The 20,181-nt window shown below is 40.1% G+C and overlaps 1 protein-coding gene across 5 annotated transcripts in view; it reads left to right on the forward strand.

Annotated features, from left to right (window-relative positions):
• BBS10 (Bardet-Biedl syndrome 10) overlaps window positions 1–20,181 on the forward strand; it is a 142,027-nt gene that overhangs the window by 75,392 nt on the left and 46,454 nt on the right. For all 5 annotated transcript variants that reach the window (XR_012510828.1, XR_012510827.1, XR_006726344.2 and 2 more), the window contains 2 exons: window positions 3,698–3,861; window positions 6,660–6,714. The gene's annotated coding sequence lies outside the window, so the exon portion shown is untranslated. The remainder of the gene's footprint in view (window positions 1–3,697; window positions 3,862–6,659; window positions 6,715–20,181) is intronic.

Raw genomic sequence — 20,181 nt, forward strand, 5'->3', positions numbered from 1 at the left:
AGGTGTCACACATACATATGCATAAGGTCCCTTGTGGTGCAAGATGGACCTGGGGGTGGGCAGAGGAAGGGGACTGGCTGCAGGCCAGGAGACTAGGGATGGACTCTCCTTGCATTGCCATGTTCTAGAACAAAACTTGTAGGAGTTTGTGAATTCTACATTTGAACTTGGCTTCTAGGTGATTATGAAGATATATTGGTAAGGTAAAAGATAGAGTATATTTTATTATTTTATGAGTTTGCCTTATAATCTTAAATATTTGGGCACATGGTATAGGAGCCTCCATTTGCACCCAGGCCCTGCAGGGACAGGAACAGGCCTGCTTAAATATACCCATTATCAACATTTGGCCACATTGGCTTGCCATGTCTGTCTGTCTGTCTGTCTGTCTGTCTGTCTGTCTGTCTATCTATCTGTATCTATTTATCTGTCTATCTCAAGCTGCCTTTTTAAAAAATACTGAAACATTTGAAACCATGCTCTGTAGAGTTAACAGAAGCTGATGACTAACAGGAATTCTTGAGCTCATCTTACAGAGCAACAGATAGGAGAACAGCTTGTTAAAACCCCTCTGCTTGTAAACTGCCTTCCTTGATGAAGCTCGCTTTAGTCATTTTTTCCTTTTCTTGCTTTTTTCCCTCTCTTTAATTGCATACCTTCCCAGCTTCACGTGGCCCAGTTGTTTTTAAGAACTTGGGGTCAGCTCTTGTCCAGTGTGAGCTGCCTAAAGCTGCTTGGGACCACTGACCCTCAAACTGGGCCTGTGCAGGTGTCCGATGAGTGGTCTTTTGACATCAGAGGGCCAGAAAACTCCACCCTCAGATCATGCTAAGTGCCTCCATTTTGAATATGCAGAGACATGTAACCCAGGTGCACCTGCACAGAGCACCGACCTTTCCCCATGCCAGGACCACCCTGTTTATCCTATAAATGTCCCAACTTCAGGGAGGTGGATCAGACTTATTCTGTCATCTCCTCACTTAGCTGCCTTGTGAATAAACTCTTTTCTCTGCTATAAACCTCAGCATCTCAGCATTTGTCTTGCTTCACATCAGGCAAATGGACCTGGTCCATTAACACATTTGAAAGTACGTTGTAGACACCATGATACTTCATCTCTAAACATGTCACCATGTGTTTTCTAAGAACAAGGACATTCTCCTATATAACTGTAATATCATATCACACCAAAGAAGTTTGATATTGATATAATTAAATTATCTGCTATATAGCCTATTTTCAAAGTGTCTCCATTGTCTTAAAAATGTCCAATTAAGGTATTATACATGTCTTTTTATTCCATTTGTTTAGTTATTCTTTTGTGTTGTCATTTATAAAGATGTGAGTTCACGCTGGATTAGAAAAAGAAAAACTGGTTCTTCACCTCAGATAGTTTGAGAAGCACTGTCCTGAAAATGGTGTTTGGCAGGAGTGTGGAGTGCGTATGTGTGTGTGTGTGTGTGTGTGTGTGCGCGCGCTTGTAGGGTTGAAGGTGTCAAGGAGGAAGACATTTCCCTCTACCCTTCTAGGCTCTTCTGGCTGGTCTGAGAACTAAGTTGACAAGATGCAGATTAACAGGAGAAAGTCAAACAAAGTCTAATAACATGTATACATGGGAGCAGCCCAGGAAAACTGAGTAATTCTCTTAAATGGCCCAAGCCCTCACCTTGAATACTATCCTTAGCTAAAGACAAAAGAGGATGTGAGAGTGGGAACAGTCAGTTATGGGAGGTTACCAGGAAAGGCACAGTGAACAAGAATAATTATGGTGCAGATTTAAGTCTTTGCCTTTCCATTGATAAAAGTTTCTAGAGCTTTGGTTACCCTCCTTCTCCAGGTACGAAGAGGGAGACACACTTATAAATGGAGATTTCCCTTACAAATGTAAATATTTCTTACAAAAGGGCAACTTCTACTTGGTTTTCAGAACTCCTCCCAAGTCTGCTGTTTATTAGAAAATAACCACCTTAAAACAGTGAATATGCCAAAGAGACTTATTTTAGGGTGGCAAATTCTGCTCCTCTACAAAGGGAAAGAGATCAAAGAAAAAGTCGTTAGTTTTTGATTTGGGGCTTTTTTTCCAATCTAGGATCCAAATGAGAATCATCCATAACATTTGTTTTTCATGTTGTATAGTAATAAAGTTATGAAAACACTAAGAAAAGCTTCCTGTTAAATAAGGGTCAAATTAGATTGCTTGATATAATTGGTGGAAATGTGAAAACACTAAATGCATTTTATGGAAATAGAATGCATGGTGTTCAGAATTTTAAGGGAGTGAGAGGAGAATAAATGCCAACAACCTTTGAGCCTTAATTTCACAGTTTTTTCCAAGCCTGTTATTCCTTAAGGATATGCTCCTGCTTTTCCCTTCTGTAGGTTTCTACTATGATTTTATCTTTATCCTAAAACTGAAGTGGAATAAAGGCAATGTCAGATAAGGGACATTTTAAAGTAAATAACACTTTAAGCCAGTTGTGTTCACATGTTTTTAATAAACAAATTTGCACTTTGCACATTTGTAAATCCTTGCAGTGTTAAACACTGATTTCCTCACTTCTATCTTGGGCAGACTTCCTTTTCCAAATCCTCACATGTGACAGTAAAACATTGATGTTTGTGAAACACAACCATTTCCTGATACCTCATTCTTTTTCATGGCAGCAAACAGTAATGTTATAAGCATCTGTCTTACGAGCTTTCATTCAGGAATAAAAAAATGTTCTTAACAAGAAATGTAAGCAGATAGGGTGGGGGTCCCCAGAGAAAAAGAACCAAGCATGGCTTTCCTGACATAAGAGAAGCCATTTTTGGCCCAAGCCTTTTTGTGATCTAAGTCTGGCCACAATGCTTGCCCTTGGACTGGTCTCAGTAATTAGTGATCTTAAGGGAAGAAAGGGAATGCAGGAACAAAGAAAAAGCAGTCAAGAAACAATACTTTAGCTCTAAAACAGAATCCTAGCTCCTCTTCAAGGAATATACATAACAGTACTGCCCAAGACAGTAGCCATTAGCTATTTAAGTTCAGCTATTCAAATTTTAAATAGTTAAGATTAAATTATAATAAATTAAATTAACATCAAATAAAATAAAAAATTCAGTTTCTCAGTTGCATTCGCCAAATTTCAAGTGCTCACTGGCTACACGTGGCAAGTTGCCATCATATTGGACACCGTAAATATAGAATATTTCTGTCATTGCAGACTGTTCTGTTGGACAGCCCTGTTCTAGCATTACCTATAACACTTACCACAGTTCTGTTTACAGAAGATATTAAAAAAAAAGAATGTGAAATAATACAGAACACATAGTATTACTAATAAGGTTACTTTTAGTAAGATCAAGAAAAGTCACATTTATGGTTTATCATTTAAAAATGAAAGGGTTGGAATGGAAAGAGATAGACATTAAGAGACCTTTTTAAAAAACACACACCGATAGTACAAATAAAAGAGAGTACCTGCACTGTCTGTTTTCACAGTTGTGTGTATGTGTGTGAGAGAGGTTGTTGTCAGGATAAAAATGAGAGTCTTCATGAATTATGTAAGGCCTTAGACAAGTGTGAGGTATTGTTAGCAATAATTACAACAACATAAACAGCAGTTTGGCTATTCTGGTTTTGAGACAAAAGGAGACGGGGTAGTGACTTGAAATTGAGACACACTGGATCTTTTCCCTCATTGTTTTTTCTCACTAGGTTTTACCATAGAGTTTGCAGACTCTGACTCGACAGGGGAGCTGCATACACAGGAAACGTTGAGAAATGTTGCTGCTTTCAGGAGCATCAACATGGCCCTCCAGACAGACTGGTTAAGCCCTGCAACTGGCTGAGCTTGTGGACAGGAGTCCCGTCCTCTTCTGGTGAGCAGCATTCTTGGGTTCTGAGTCCCACCCCTGATTAGGAAACTCGCCATCCTAGGCAGAGAGGCTGTGGACTCTCCAGGGCCTCCCTCCCTAAAGACTCCCGATTGATACCTGCCCTCCAGCACCGCACTGATATTGGACTGTCAGTGGCTTTTTCTTTATTCCTTTTTCTTTTAAATTGAATGCATGGATCATGAAATAACAGCTACACAGAATGGTTTTGCTCAGCAGAATATAAAGATTATTTGCAGGAAAATGTTGTTTTACGTATAAGTGAATAAAAATATAATGAATATCATCTTAGGATCATGGTAAGAAGTATACAAAGACTCTCAGAGCTGAAAGAGGCATTTTAATCATTTAGCCCAAAGATGAGGAAGTCCCTGCTGAGAAGTAGTCCCCAGTCTCTGCTTAGGAGGTACCCGTATGTCAGTGAGTGTCCTGGCAGGAAATAGATGGCACAGTTTAACTGGGGAACTAGAGAGCGTCGATTTACAAAACTGTAGGCGGGCTTCATGGAAACCAGCAAGGAACAGTGCAGTACTTTAAAACTAGCAACATCAGGGAGCCCTGCCTCCCCTGTGCCTGATGGGGCAACAGAGGCCATGGTTCTTAGACCTCTGAGAGGGTAGCTTTCTTGGTCCACCCAGGCTGCTATAACACAATACTGTAGACCGGGAGGCTTAAACAACAGACATTTGTTTCTCACGGTTCTGGAGGCTGGGAAGTCCAAGATCAAGGTGCTGGCAGATTGGGTTCCTGGTGAGAGCTTGCTTCCTGGATTGCAGGCAGCCACCTGCTCACTGTGTCTTCACATGGCAGAGAGAGGGCAGGCTCTGGTCTCTCTTCCTTTTCTAAAAAGGAAGCTAATCCCATCAAGGGCACTGCATCCTCATAACCTCATCTCAACTAATTACTCCCCAAAGGCCCACTTCCAAACACCATCACTTTGGAATCAGGGCTTCATGTGATTTTGAGGGGAACACGGATACTGAGTGCAAAGCAGCAGCAAGTGGGGAGGGCTGCCTGACAGGAGCCATCACCTTCAGTAGAGGGATGAAGACAATCTGACACAAGGGGGGCCTGGGGAGTAAGGACCCCCCATCTCACTTTCCACAGCTCTCCTATTGGCCAGACTCACCAAGAAGCAGGAGGATAAGGTGGCCAGTTGATCTGGTTTATGTCAGTCAGCCTCTTTTACCACAGAGCAAGAGGAATAAGGATCTGGAGCGGCAAATAGAAAATATACAGCTGCGGGGGAGGGTTCAGCTCAAGTGGCAGAGCGCATGCTTAGCATGTACGAGGTGCTGGGTTCAATCCCCAGTACCTCCTCTAAATATAAATGAATAAACCTAATTACCTCACCCCTCAAAAAAAAATAATAAAAAGAAAATATACAGCCAGCCTCTCAGGCTACTTATTTCCCTGGAATGATTAAATGCAGTAATGTGTGTAAGGCTCTTTGTGTAGTATCTACAATGCTACAGAAACTTAATAAATGCTAGTGTGCTGAGTATAAAATTTATAGTCCCAGACTTACTCCATTTTTCAAAAGTTTAAAAACTGAGATAGGATCTAGAGTCCCCAATCTGTTTAGCAGACTGCAGAAAATAGTCTTACCAAATTATTGAAACTCAGTCATTTTTGAAAAATTCTTTTTTTTTTTTAGATAAATTGCCACATTCAGGGTTTTCCTTTCCACTTTCTTCTCCATTTCTCCCCTTCTTCCCAGGTCTGATCTAAATTTCTGGAAGGATCTTACAAATGATGTAGGTATCAGTAGTGTGTGGCTCGCTGCCATCCTATGTCCTCTGTGCTATTATCATCTGTTCTTTCCAGTTCTGTGGTTTATGCCACATACTTATGCTCTGAGTCTTCCAGGCTTTATTCTTAATACAGGCAGACCTCGAAGACATTGCAGGTTTAGGTCCAGGCCACCACAATAAGAGCAAACATTGCAAAAAGTGAGTCACACAAATTCCTTGGTTCCCCAATGCATATAAGTTATGTTGACACTATGCTATAGCCTCTTGTGTGCAGTAAGTCTAAACAATGTACATACCTTAATTTTAAAATACTTTATTGTTAAAAAAGGTAATCATCGTCTGAGCCTTGGGTGAGTCGTAATCTTTTTGCAACAGTAGCCTCAATCATCACTGACCACAGATCATCATAACAAATGTAATAATAATGGAAAAGTTTGAAATATTGTGAGAATGACCAAAATGTGACACAGAGACATGAAGTGAGCAAATGCTGTTGGAAAATGGCACCAGTAGACTTAGTCAACACAGGGTGGCCACAAACCTTCAATTTGTAAAAATCACAGTTATCTGCAAAGTGCAGTAACATGAGGTATGCCTGCACTTACAATCAACCTTCAGAATTAAAAATTAATAAAACCAAATATCTTTCAGCCTCTCTTGCCCCCTTAGCTAGATAACCACATGCAATGAATTATCTGTTCAACCACACACAGCAGTCTTCACAATGTGGTGTTAAAGTCTGTTATTAAGAGTCAAATATCATAGAATTCTGTCTGAAGCAATGAAATTAAGTATCAGGAGTAATAATTAAGAAAGATAGTCAACTATGATTCTGTTTATTATAATACTGATTTTGGGGTGCTTCATATTTATTAGGGAGTGAATAAGACTGACCACCCAGTAGCCACACATCAGTGATGTTTGACCTACCTTGTCAGGAAAGACTTTAATTTTCACGGATGTGTATGTCTGAAGTTTGGCTCTCCACTGAGTTTCTGCTTCCAGGTAATAAATCTTTTTCTTTCTCAGCCTCACTGATATGAAAATGGAAGGAAGTTTGCTGTGATCTCTGGGCTTCAGTTTGGTAAGATGCCACAAGGGGATAAGGGAATAAGACCAAAAGATAATTTGATTATTTGATGTATTTGGAAGCATATCCCAATGCTCTGAAAACTGGAATTTTGACATTTTGAAGTAAGATTAATGTGGTCTGCACGCTGGGCCAACACCCAAACTGGGTAAGTAGTATGGTGCCTGTTCTAGGCTTGAAGGTATTGCCTAAATCCAACTAATGGCCAAGGAATGTGGAACCATGGAAGTCAAGAGGATTTAGTTAATCTTCGTCAGCCTTTTGTGATTTGACCCTTTGTGGTTAGTTCTGAACAGGTTCTGAAGTTTAATTCCTTTGTCCATGTTACCATGTGTGCATCCAAAAGAAAAATAAGAAGAATCCCATCCTGCCCTCCATATACACACCTAGAGAGCCAGCAGGGATTAACGCAAGAGCCCACCTTGCTGAGGGCTCTGCCCAGTTATATAAAAGACCAAGTATTTACATTCATCCTCATTGCTAGGACACAATGTGTTCTCAGTGTATTACTCTTGTTACCTTTTGAGTGGTGGTATTTGGTTACTCACTGAGTAACAGGAGAAGAACCAGTATAAATGGTAGAGAGATTATAAGAGCAAACACCTATTTAGTGCTTTCTTTGTGTCAGGCCCTGGGATAAGCACTTTTCGTATATTAACTTATTTAATTCTCCCAGTAACCCTATGATGTAGTTACTGTTCCTAACATTCCCATTTTAATGGATAAAGAAACTGAGGCAGAGTCATTTATTCAATTAATATTTATTGAGTGTCTACTATGTCCCTGATACTGGCTTAGGAAGTCGGAATGCATCAAAGCATCCCTGCCTTCATGGAATTTACCATCTAGTGGTGAGAGGAAAAAAAAAACTATAATTATATAAATTATATGGTAAGTTAAAAAGTGGTAAGTGATACCAAAAAAAAAAAAAGTAGAGCGTTAAAGAAGAAGAGTGTTCTGTGTGTATTTGTGTGCACGTGCAATTTAAAGTAAAGGATGTTGGACAGTGAAAGCCTCACTCAGATGGTGACTTTTGAGCAAAGATTGAGGGAGGTGAAGAGAGACCCAGGTAAACCCCTAGGAGAAGGTCATGCCGCAAAGAGTAAACTGCCAAGTGCAAGGGCCCCAGGGAGGTGCTTGGAGTGTTGCAGACAAAGCAGGGGGGCCCCCGTGGGTAGAGTGATGCAAGTATGTGAGGGAGGAATAGAAGAGGTTAGAAAAAAAGCCAGATCCCAAGGTCTTTGCAGACACTGACTTTTATGGAGTTGAGAAGTCTTTGGAAGGTTTTGAGCAGAGAAACTACATGATGTGACTTGTGTTGGAAAAACATCCTATGGATGCTGTGCTATGAATAGACTGTGTGTGGGCAAGCAGTAGTAGATGGGGTGCTGGTAGGCTAGGGTGGAAACCAGACAGATGAGTTAGGAGGCTATTATAATAACCTGGGCTTTCTGGAGACTATTAACAATAACCTGGAGAGTAATGAGAGGGAGTTGAACCAGTATTGTTGCACTAGAAACAGTGAGAATCATCAGATTCTGAGAATATTTTGAAGGTGGAATTCCTAGGATTTGCTAATAGATTGAACAGGGGATAGAAAAAGAAGAGTAAGAATGACCCCAAACTTTCGGGCCTGGCTTACTGGAAGGGTTGGCATTGGTGGAAGCTGGGAAAGACTCAGAGAGGAGCAGGATTGCTGAGATCAGGAGTTCAGTTTTGACATGCGAGGTTTGACATGACAAGACATCTGTGGCAGGGAGGACAATGCCCCCCCCCCAGCAAAGGGGCGTCCAGATCCTAATCCCTGGAACCCGTGAATATGTTTGGTTACATGGCAAAGAGGAATTAAGGTAGTAGATGGAATGAAGGTTGGTAATTAGCTGACCTTAAGACAGAATTATCCAGGTGGACTCAGTGTAATCACAAGTCATCACAAGTCTCTAAATGTGGAAGAAGGAGACAGAGGAGTCAGAGGGATGCAATGTGAGAAAGATTTGACTGGCCATTGCTAGCTTTGAAGATGGTCCTGGCCACAAGCAAAGGAATGCAAGCAGTCTCGAAAAGCTGGAAAAAGGCAAGGTAGTGGATTCTTCCCTAGAGCCTCTAGGAAGAAATGCAGCCCTGCTGATGCCTTGACTTTAGACCACTGAGATGCATTTTGGGCTTCTGACCTCCTCCAGAAAAGTAAGGTTATAAATTTAATAAATTTGTGGTGTTTGAAGCCACTAGGTTTGTGATCATTTCTTGCAGCCCCAATAGGAAAATATAACACCCAAGTGGAGATAACTAATAGGCTGCTGGATATAAATGTCTGGATTTGGGGTAGAGATCCAGGATGGGGATATAAGTTTGAAATTATCAGAGTATTGATGATACTTAAAACTAGGAGACCTGCTGTGATCAAGTGAGTCAGTACAGAGAGGGGAAGAGGAGAGAAGAGCTGGGAAGTGGGGAGGAGGAGAGGGGAGAGGAGAGGAGAGGGAAATGCAAGGACTGGGCTTGGAGGAACTCTGATATTAAGAGACCAAGATGAGAAGGAGCCAGCAAAGGAGACCTGGGAGGAGAAACTAGTGAGGTAGGAGGACAGCCAGGTGGGCGTGTTGCCTGGGAGCAGGAGAAGGAGATGATGATACGTGTCAGATGCTGCTGATGGGTCAGGTAAGATGAGGACGGAGATGGAGCATTGGACTGAGCAATGTAGGGGTGACTGGTGACCTTGATAAGAGCAGTTTGAGCAGAGTGGTGTCGGCTAAAACCTTGTGGAATAGATTTTAGCAAGAAAAGGAAGAATGGAGTTAAAGACAGTGAGTATAAATTCCTTTGAAAGAGTTTTGTTATAAAAATGAGTGGAGAGACTGTGACAGCTGGAGTTGGAAGTGGACTTTTTGGCTGAGAGTGAGAGAAATAACAATTTATTTGTATGTTGATAAGAATGATCGAGCAGGGAGGATCAGAGAGGTCAGGTCACTTGCTCAAGGTCACATGACCATGTAGAGCAGAGATGAACTCTTCCAGCTGAGGTCATTCTAGACAAGCCCACCCCCAGAAGGGGAGCCACTTAGCCAGCCCAGCAGCTGGCCACACACTAATGTGTGAGCCCAGCCAAGACCAGCTTAATGATGCCTTCTGTTTCAATTGAAGTTTATGGGTTGCTGTTATGTAAAAAAAAAAAATAATAATAACTGATATTGGGTCAAATTAGTTACATGTGTTTGAGGTACAAGTGGCCACCTAAGTTCAAGATCATAACTGACTAATATATGCAAAGGGCATTATAATTCATTATATGGGATTCATTATAATGAGATTGTAAGAGACCTTTCGCTCTCAAAGGTCTGCCCAGTGTAAGTTTTATGCTAAATTTCTAATTTGCTTTTTCACTGGAAAAAAATAGGAATGTAATCACCTTTAGCAACTTATTTATGGCATGAAAATTGATACATCTTTCTCTACATAGGTGGCAAAATAAGATTAAATAACACTATCACTGTTCACTGAATGCGTGTCTAGACAACACCAAGTCATGGCTTTTTCTTGTCCTAATATGCCGTCATTTAAATTTTTGCACTTTGCCTTCATTTCTTTTTAAAATCATGAGGAAATAGTTTGCAAATCAAATATATTTTACTTGAAAAGGTCATTTTCCTATGCTAATTTGCTTAATTGTGATGATTATTTCACCATGTATAGGTATGTCAAAACATCACATTGTACATCTTAAATATACAAAATTTTTATTTGCCAATTATACCCCAAAAAAGTCAGGAAAAGAAGAAAAATTTTGATTATTCAAAATGAATTCATCAGGGAAAAAAATTGAAAAGAAGAAAGAAAAAGAAAACATCATTTTCCAAAGCCTTAATTGGCATTAGTTCTGACCCATAAGTAGTAATTGCACAATTACTTTTAGGGTATTATGACTTTGGTGCAAGAAAAATTATGATGGCTATAGACTGATCAGCTTTTGGCTATAACCGTTAAAATCTAGAAATAGAAGCTAGGAATAAATTCCTTCTGAATGAATCCATTCCTTTTCTCAAAAATTCTAGATCTAGGTAACCATAAGTATAAGTGAGTTAAGAGCAAAACCAACTTTTGCAGCATCTCATGCCTTAGTGAGTTTCTGAGCACAGAACATCTTGCTCTGTATCCATCTCTTTTCCCTCTTTCCTGTAGGGTAAGGATATTGTGGTTCTTCTCAGGGTCGTGATCCCCCTGGCCTCCCTTCTCTCTCCTCCCCCATTGCCCTCACAATTCCACATCAGAGGAATAGGAAGCACTATGCCCTTGCTGGTGCCGTCTTTGTGTAAGTCTAGTAGTTTCTAGTTTTACCAGAATTTATATTATAAACCAGACTGCATTGCCAATCTATGTGCACCTTTGATATAAGATACTGTTTGAGACCTGTGCCTTTGCAGATCAGGCAAGATGTATTCTTGGTTTCCCACAGACATGGGACAGAAATTTTCTAGTTTAAATCTAAGAAATGTATTTACCCAAAAGCCGAGTGATGTGTTAATAACCATTCCTGTCCACAGAGGTTTTTGTCAGTTTGTGCTCTGTCATTATACAGTGACCTTTCTCTGGCGTATCAGGAGGCATTTAAGAGAGAACAACTTTGCTCAGGATTCTTTATGGTGTGTGATGGAGAAATCATTGCTGTCGGGGGGGTCTTAATTGGAACTAAAGTGGATATCTCTTCAGCATTTAGTTTCAGGTATGAAGCACTTTCTCACATTAAGCATTTCCTTATCTGTATAATAGGGTGTCAACAAGCACTTCTATGTAAATAAATGTTTTATTGAACACATATGCCAGGAACTATTCTAAGACCTTTGTATACATGACCTCCTAAGATGGGAATTTGAATGCACAAAGCAGTTGAAATGCACACATTTTAATTTTTAAAAATTCTTAGACATAAAAACAGTCTTCAAAGTTCTTAAAGGTCATTTTGTCATGAAATAAAAAGCAAATGCATGAATTGGAGAAGTACTGAAAGAGAAACAAGCACTCTGAAAGTGTTGCTGTTAAAGCAGTCAATTGATTGCACGGTAGGGAGTAATGTTGCAATTGGGCAGCCGTGAAAGAAGGGAATTTTTGGCGAAGGCAAGGTTTTTATCTTGAAATGGAAGAGATGGAAATCATAGTGAGACCATAGCTACATGCAGTAAAGTAGCTTTTTTTTTTTTCTTTTCAAGTTGTGGCTTGAGTGTAGCTGAGTTTTAAAACTGGGAGGCTGGTGCTGGCACTAACTTGTATCTTTTCTTATGAAGTATATGATGCCAAACAAATTGCATAGTTTCCAAGACTGGTGAAGTTAACATGGTCATATGCCCCAGGACGGTGGAGGAATTTGGGATGATAAAGTGTATTAATTACCTTTTGCTGCATAACAAATTACCCCGAAGTTTAGCAACTTAAAACAACAAAAATACATTATCTCACCTAGTTTTTAAGGGTCTGGAAACCAGGAGCAGCTTTGCCCAATGGTTCCAGCTCTTGAAGTTGCAGTCAAGCTGCTGGCTTTGAGGAGGAGCCGCTTCTAGATCCATTTACATGGCTGTTGGCACAAGGCTTCAGTTCCTCACCTTTTATTTTTGTAACTTAATCTAGGAAGTGACAATTACTTCTGCTGCATGCTAATGGCATACAGACCAATTCTAGTAAGACATGGTTGGTGGCTATACAGGGTGTGAATATCAGAAGATGGGATTGTGGGAGGCCATCTTGGATCTGGCTTTGTTTATTTTCTTAAAAAATCATTTGGTCCTGCCAGTTAATGAGACAGCATCTGCTTATACACCTACGTCCTTTTGAGTTATGCAAAATCCTAGTCACAGGAACTTGGAACTGGAAGAACTGTAGAGATGATCTTCTAACCCAATCCTTGTTTTCTTCTAAGACTCATCAGGATGGAGTAGGGAAAATAAAGCCCAGGGTGCATAAAGGACTTGCCCCAAATACCCTCCCCTCCAAAAGCTGATTCAAAAGTTTATCCTTAGACCTGTCAGTAACTTTTTATAAAATATTTGAATCCATAATTTTTTGTTTATGATTTATTTTACTTTTAAATCAGAAGAACCCAAATGTTGAGTTGGGTTTAATTTTCATGAGTCAGGATTCATTCAAGTCAATGTTCTTTTCTTTTTTAAAAAAAATTTCTTCATGGGTGGGAAGGGCATAGCTCGGTGGTAGAGTGCCTAACATGCAGGAGGTCTTGGGTTCAATTCCCAGTAGACTCCATTAAATAAATAAATAATTGAACCTAATTACCTCACCCCATAAAAAAAATTTTTTTTAATTTCTTTAAAAAAATGTATTGAATGTTATTTTGTGCCAAATACATGTTAGATACTGGGTACGCTGTCTAAAATAGGGGGAAAAATGCCCTTTCCTAATGAAGCCTATTGGAGGGGGGATATATTTAACAAGTATTAAAAACAGGTGCTGTGTGGGACACAAAAATGAGGAAAATGTTATTCGTGCTCTAAAGAAGCTTAAAATGTAGTACAATTAGTGTTAGAATTATGTATATAAGATGTTAATTGGCATAATTTAACTTTTCATATGACTGGTCTCATGGCACTAGTGTGAAGCTAAAAGGCTTTTTAGCTATGTTGGTGGTAGCTGGATTTGCTACTGCCAATCAGACTGGGTCCATGTTACTTTAATGTGTGTACATATTTTTATCGAAATATAATTGACTTACAATATTATACTAGTTTCAGGTGTACAGCATAGTGATTCAGTATTTTTTAAATGTTTTTTTCAGATTATACTCCATTAAAGGTTATTAAAAGATAATGGCTATAATTCCCTGTGTTATATGATATATCCTTCTTGCTTATCAATTTTATAAATAATAGTTTGTGTCTCTTAATCCTATAACCCTAATTTGCCCCTCCCCCCCCCACTTCCCTTTGGTAACCATGAGGTTGTTTTCTATGTCTGTGAGTCTGTTTCTGCTTTGCACACACACTCATTTGTAGCATTTTTAAGATTCCATTCAGAAGCGGAACTATACATTTTTTCTCTGACTTATTTCACTAAGCATAATATTCTTAAGATCCATCTATGTTGCTGCAAATGGCAGAATTTTATACTTTTTTATGGCTGAGCAATATTCCATTGTATATATGTCTGTACAACAGACATTCATCTGTTGATGGACATTTGGGTTGCTTCCATATCTCACCTATTGTAAATAGTGCTGCTATGAACATTGGGGTGCATGTATCTTTTTGAATTAGTATTTTCATTTTTTTCCAGGTATATACCCAGGAGAGGAATTGCTGGATCATACAGTAAATCTATTTTTAGTGTTTTGAGGAATCTCCATACTGTTTTCCATAGTGGCTGTACCAATTTACACTCCCACCATGTACAAGGATTCCCTTTTCTCCACATCCTCACCAACATTTGTTATTTGTAGACTTTTTGATGATAGCCATCCTGACAGGTGTGAGGTGATATTTCATTGTTGTTTTGATTTGCATTTCTCTAATAATTAGTGATGTTGAATATCTTTACATGTGCCTGTTAGCCATCTGTATGTCTTCTTTCAAAAAATATTTATCAAGTCTTCTGCCCATTTTTTGACTGGGTTGTTTGGGGTTTTTTTGATATTGAATTGTATGAGCTGTTTGTATAGTTTGAATATTAACCTCTTATCAGTCATATTATCTGCAAGTGTTTTCTCCCATTCTGTAGGTTGTCTTTTCATTTTGTCAGTGGTTTCCTTTTTTTGTGCAAAAGCTTTTAAGTTTAATTAGGTCCCACTGGCTATTTTTTATTTTATTTCTTTTGCCCTAGGAGACAGATCCAAAAAAAATATTGCTGTGTTTTATGTCAAAGAATATTCTGCCTGTGTTATTTTCTAGATGTTTTATGTCTTCAGGTCTTACACTGAGGTCTTTAATCCATTTGAGTTTATTTTTATATATGGTGTGTGGTAATGTCCTAATCTCTGTTTTACATGTGGCTGTCCAGTTTTCCCAGCACCACTTACTGAAGAGACTGTCTTTTCTCCGTTATATATTCTTGCCTCCTTTGTCACAAATTAATTGGCCATAGGTGCATGGATTTATTTTTGGGCTGTCTGTTCTGTTCCATTGATCCATGTGTCTATTTTTGTACCAGTACCACTGTCTTGATTACTGTTCTTTACATTTTTAATGTTTGTATAACACAGTCTTGTTATACATAGACTTGGAGTATATGCATGGAAGAGAAAAGTAATAAACAGAGTGGCTGCAGTTAAAAATCTCTAATTTTAAGCCTCCTTAGGGTGCTTAAACAATGCTAAATGATAACTCTTGTCTCAATCACCAGCAGCTTATAGGTATTACATGTCATTAGGAAATGAGTTTTTTAAAATAGAGTTAGAATCAGGCTCAAAATCTGCATGGCATCATAAAAAATGGGTTCTTCCCAAGAACAGGGGATGACAAAAGTTATTCCAGCTTTGTGGTTATTGTAGCTTCATCAGTCAAATGTTTGGGTCCAGGAACCAATCGTAAATTTTTAGAGGAAGCCAACTGTGGATAAGATAAACTGTTTCTTGGCAGTATCCCCTTGAGAAAAGATTTTGGATAGAAAAGTTCTCTTTGGATGGTTTCTGCAAACACCATCCTACTAATGAAACTCCCTGGGCTTTTCTCTCTGACTGCTCTGCAAATACTGGTTGCCAATTACCTGTGATTCAGGTCCATATTGTATGTACAGCATGTCCTCCATTTGTTCCCTGGACCAGGGCTGGCTCTCCCACCGAGCAGCCAATTGAAGGGAGAGAGAGCCAGATATAAACATTTCAGTTTAATTTTTTCTGCCTAGTATATAGCAGAGCATCACACACAAGAAGACACATAATAAATGCTCTTGGATAAAGGCAAGGGCTGCTGCTAGCACCATTTCTAGGCTCAGGATAGAATGGGTTTAGTTTTGCTTTTCCTAAATTACACTGAATTTAGGGATTTACTTTAAAAAAAATGCTTTAGCATTATAAAGTAACCCAGAGGCAAAAAGAAGATAAGATGGACACCAAGGATCTGAGTACATTGTGGTGAAAAGAGAATGGGCTTTGGAATTGCTCAGAAATTTATTCATCCATCCATTCACTCAACATATATGGATGGAGAGTGTGCATGTAGTGAACAAAGCTGACAAAAAGCCCTACCATCTTGGAACTTGCGTTTTAGTAATGCAAATATGGTATGTCAGAGAATTTAAGTGCTTGGAGAAAAATAAAGTGAGGAATGGGTGAGGGACAACAGCAAGTGGGGTGAAGTTGTCAGAGGAGTGTTAGGGAAGGTCTCACTGAGAAGGTGACATTTAAGCGTGTGAAGTACATGGAGGAGATAAGGAAGGGTGTCACGTGGTTATGGGGGAAGAGTGTTCAGGCAGAGGGACAGCTGGGACAAAAGTGCTGGTGTGGGTGTGGCAAGCAGGCCGGCGTGGCGGAAGAGATTTGACTGTAAGTCCAGTCCTGCTGAGAAAGCCACCTAACCTCCCTAAACTTCAGTTTCCTCCCCTAAAAAGTAGAGATGAAAACGCCTAGTTTGCAGGATTATAGTGAAGACCAAACGAAATAGTAAAGGCAAGGAACCAGCACGGTGCCAGGTATCCAGATAAGAGCTTTAATTTCAACGTAAAGAATGTTTCGTAGCACTGATACTGCTTCTGTTCCTTCTTCCTGGAAAACAAAGGAAATGACACTACATTGTAGGTTTCTCATGAGAAGTGAAGGGTGGCAGAATATGCCACCCCAAAATATGTCTCTTAGGCATAAGGATTATTTTCAAAACAACAGACACAAGAGAAGAACTGAGAACACAGAAGTTACCCTTTTGTAAGGGAAATTTACAATTATAAGGGAATCCCCATTTGCAAGGTCATCTCCCTCTCTTCACCAGAAGAGAAAGATAACTAAATAGCAAGAAACTCATCAATGGAGAAGGCACCAATTTAAATCTGTGTAACAACCCTTACTTTTGTTTACTTTTCCTGATCACTTCCTTATAATTGGCCTCTCCCATACTCTTCTCTCTAGTCTTTAGCTGAAGATGGTATTTAAGCCTGAATTCTAAACCACCTCTGAGAGTTACTCACTTTTTCCTGGGTATCTCCCATGTATAGGCAAGGTATACATGTTAATAAACTTCTATTTATTTCTCTTTTGTTAACCTGTCTTTTGTTACAAGGTTCACAGGGGAGAACTTAGAAGAGTAGAGAGAAAATTATTTTTCCTCCCCTACAGGAGTAAATGCAATAATACATGTAAAGTACTTAGCTCAGAGCCTGACACATGTTAGATGCATAATTGATGGCAGTTCTCATTATCAGATACTTCAGTAAAGCATTAATTAGTATAGACATAGACAAAATTAGGAGAGCAGCACCAAGCCACTAACAAACAGGGCTAGGAGGAAAACAGAACTAGTTCCAGGGCCCAAAGGGACCAGGAAATATAAGAGCAATGGAGCTGACAAAGGGCAAAGTGAGGATAAATTCCATCAAGGTTTTACTCAAGGCCAGGGCAAACTTGGTGAGTAATCTGATTTATTTGAAGGAGCATGGAGTGGGAGAGACAGCAGAGCAGAGGCAAAAACTAGGTGAACTTGAGGCTTCAATATAGGGAGGGAACTATACCAAATAGTTATTGTAAAGTTGAGCAAGTAGAATCATTATAAGCAGACCTGGCCACAAATGGGTGTGACTTGTCAAAGGAAACAGGCTAGGATGGAGGGCAGAGAGATTAATGCAATATGTCAAAAAGATACAGACATATGTGGAAGCCTATAACTGTTGCAGGGAGTACCGTGGAGAACATTTGGATAAGGATAAAAGCAGAGAGAAAGCAAAAATGATACAGTTGTGGGAGGATACTAAAGACAGTTCTATAAGAAGTAGGAAATAGAAGTTGTATTCCAGAATCAGACAGCAAATGCTGGCCAAGCTATGCAGAAAATTTCTAGATCCCAGGTTCAATTAAGAACAAGGCATCAAATAAATCCTTGAAAGTCAGAGCATCATGGTAGTTAACTTAATGGACTGTAGGTGAACGGATTTCATTTCAGATATATTGTGTGACCTTTGATAAATTAACCACTATTAGCCTTGGTTTTCTGGCAAGTAAAATAAAGGTGATAAAATTCTTTTGAGGGCAATATTTAAGAAGCCTTTTGAAAATGGTTTAACATTTTCTTAGATTTTCATCTTCCAACTAATAGAGAAATGAGAAAGGGAGTTGCTATTTTGGATTTAATTCTGACCAACAGTGAAGCAGCTGTGGGCTGAGTTGGGAACTTTAGAAGAAAGGGGAGGGAAAAACAAAGTGATGACCTATGTTAGAGTCCTGGATGGAGAGAGGGGCACTCGGCAGGAGCCTGGGATCAGGATGTTCCTTCTCACTCCTCCAAGAATTTCCCAGAGCACAACTTGACAAGAACTTTGTTTTTCTTCTTTCATTTGGACCACCCAGACTGCCACACATTTCCCACCTCTTTGAAATGTTCTTTCCCTTTATCTTCCTGCTTGACATTTTTGTGCAGACATTAATTTTTCCCCCTAAGTGGTCCTGAAAGCGCTGGAGTCAGAGTCAGGAGCGTTCAAGTTCTTTTATTTCACGCCTGAGCACATAGGCGCTACGTTTTCCCTCCCTCCTTCTCTTCTACCTCTTTCCTCTTCTCCTCTGTCTCCTCTGTTTTTCCCCATCCAGACTCATCCCAAACTCAAGTTTATAGATTGAAAGTGAGAGCACTAAGAGAGTTAGTGGGTGAGACCAATGTCAGTGGGGGCTGAGGGTTCAGGTGGCAGCCATTGCAATCTCTCTGTTACCCACCCACCCTCCACTTAGGGCAAACCTAGTGCCTTTTCCTGCCCTCACCTGTGACAACAGAATCCTGACTGTGTGCAGGACTGTAATGTTTGGGCACAGCAGACCATTATAAACCTCCTCTGCTTCCCCAGCCTCCCTTGCTGCAAGAGGTGGGGTGATCAGCATCACTCATGCCCTTTCCCTTCCCGGAGATCACTTCTTTGCAGTTACGCATGGATGGCTGTGTGACTTGCTTTGGCTAATGAAATATGGGTGGAAATTTCACCTATCACTTCTGGATGGAGGCAGGTATGAGTTGTGCCCAAACTTCATGCTCTTTTTCCCTGCCACCATGATGCAAGAAAAATAATTCAGTCCTATCCTACTGTTCCACTTACTGATCGCTGTGTGTAACAGAACCACTCCAAAGCTTCGTGACTTAAAGCAACCACTATCTCATGCTTCTGTGGGTTTACTGGGCTCAGCTAAGAGGTTCTTCTGTTGATCTCTCTTGAGGTCTCTCATGGAGGTGCAATCAGATAATGGCCAGGGCTGCATCTTTCAATGACTCACTCACACATCTGACACGTTGGCAAGGATGGCTGGAAGCTTGAGCTTGGCTATGTCTCTCTCCCTTTCTCCATGCCATCTCACAGCCTCTCACTCTCTGTCTGATCTTTCATGCAGTTTCTCTGTATGGTCTTCCTAACATGATGAAGTGTAGCAGAATACTCTGTCCTACAATATGCTGCTGATATAATGATTATTTTGAGTTGAATGCAATTGAGAAGAAGCAGATGCAAGAAAAGCCCTCTTCCCTCCCCCTATTTGCCTAAAAGCAGGACACAAATTTGTAAAGGTGCCCACCCCCACCCAATAACATCAGGAAGAATTGAAGTTAATCAGTGGAGACAGCGTTAGATCCTTATCAGCCCATAGACTGCACCAGGGGATCCACGCAGCAAACCCTGCTGAAACTAGCTCTTACCTACCATATAATTGAGCTTCCCACAATTTGTCATTCTAGAGACTCAAAGTCCTTTTCCTTTGCCTTGTCACCTCCTACAAAATTTGCTAAGGATGCCATATAAGTCTAAGTTCTAATCACTTCTTTGAGTTACTCACCTCTGAGTGCTCCCACGGATACATATGACACACATGTTAATAAACTTCTGGTTTTCTCTTGTTAATCTGTCTTTTGTCAGACAAGAGGTGTCCTATTGGGGTAAAAACAACAGGGGAGAATAGCTACGTGGTGACACAACACATGAGAAGCATAATCTACCAGACTTTTCAAGACTTAGGTCCGGAATGGGCACAGCACCACACCACCACCACATTCTCTTGGTTAAAGCAGTCATGGGCCCAGACCAAGTTACAGATTGTGGGAGATAAACACCACTTCTTGAGCAACAGGGAGTTGGTGGCCATTTTTAATCTACCACACTCACAGTTAACATCAAAAAACTCAAGCCCTTCATGTAGACCTGGAAGTACCCAGACTATGGTAGGCAGGAAGACACTTGTCCTAGCTGTAGCCTGTCAGCTAGCACCCTAGACTCCCAGATTCTTCTGAGCTGCTTCTGGTCCCTTTATTACCAAATCTCCATTCCGTTCTAGTCTGCTTCTTCCCCAAACAGGCT

This window comes from Camelus bactrianus, chromosome 12 (genome assembly GCF_048773025.1).
Source record: "Camelus bactrianus isolate YW-2024 breed Bactrian camel chromosome 12, ASM4877302v1, whole genome shotgun sequence".
Classification (NCBI taxonomy): domain Eukaryota; kingdom Metazoa; phylum Chordata; class Mammalia; order Artiodactyla; family Camelidae; genus Camelus; species Camelus bactrianus.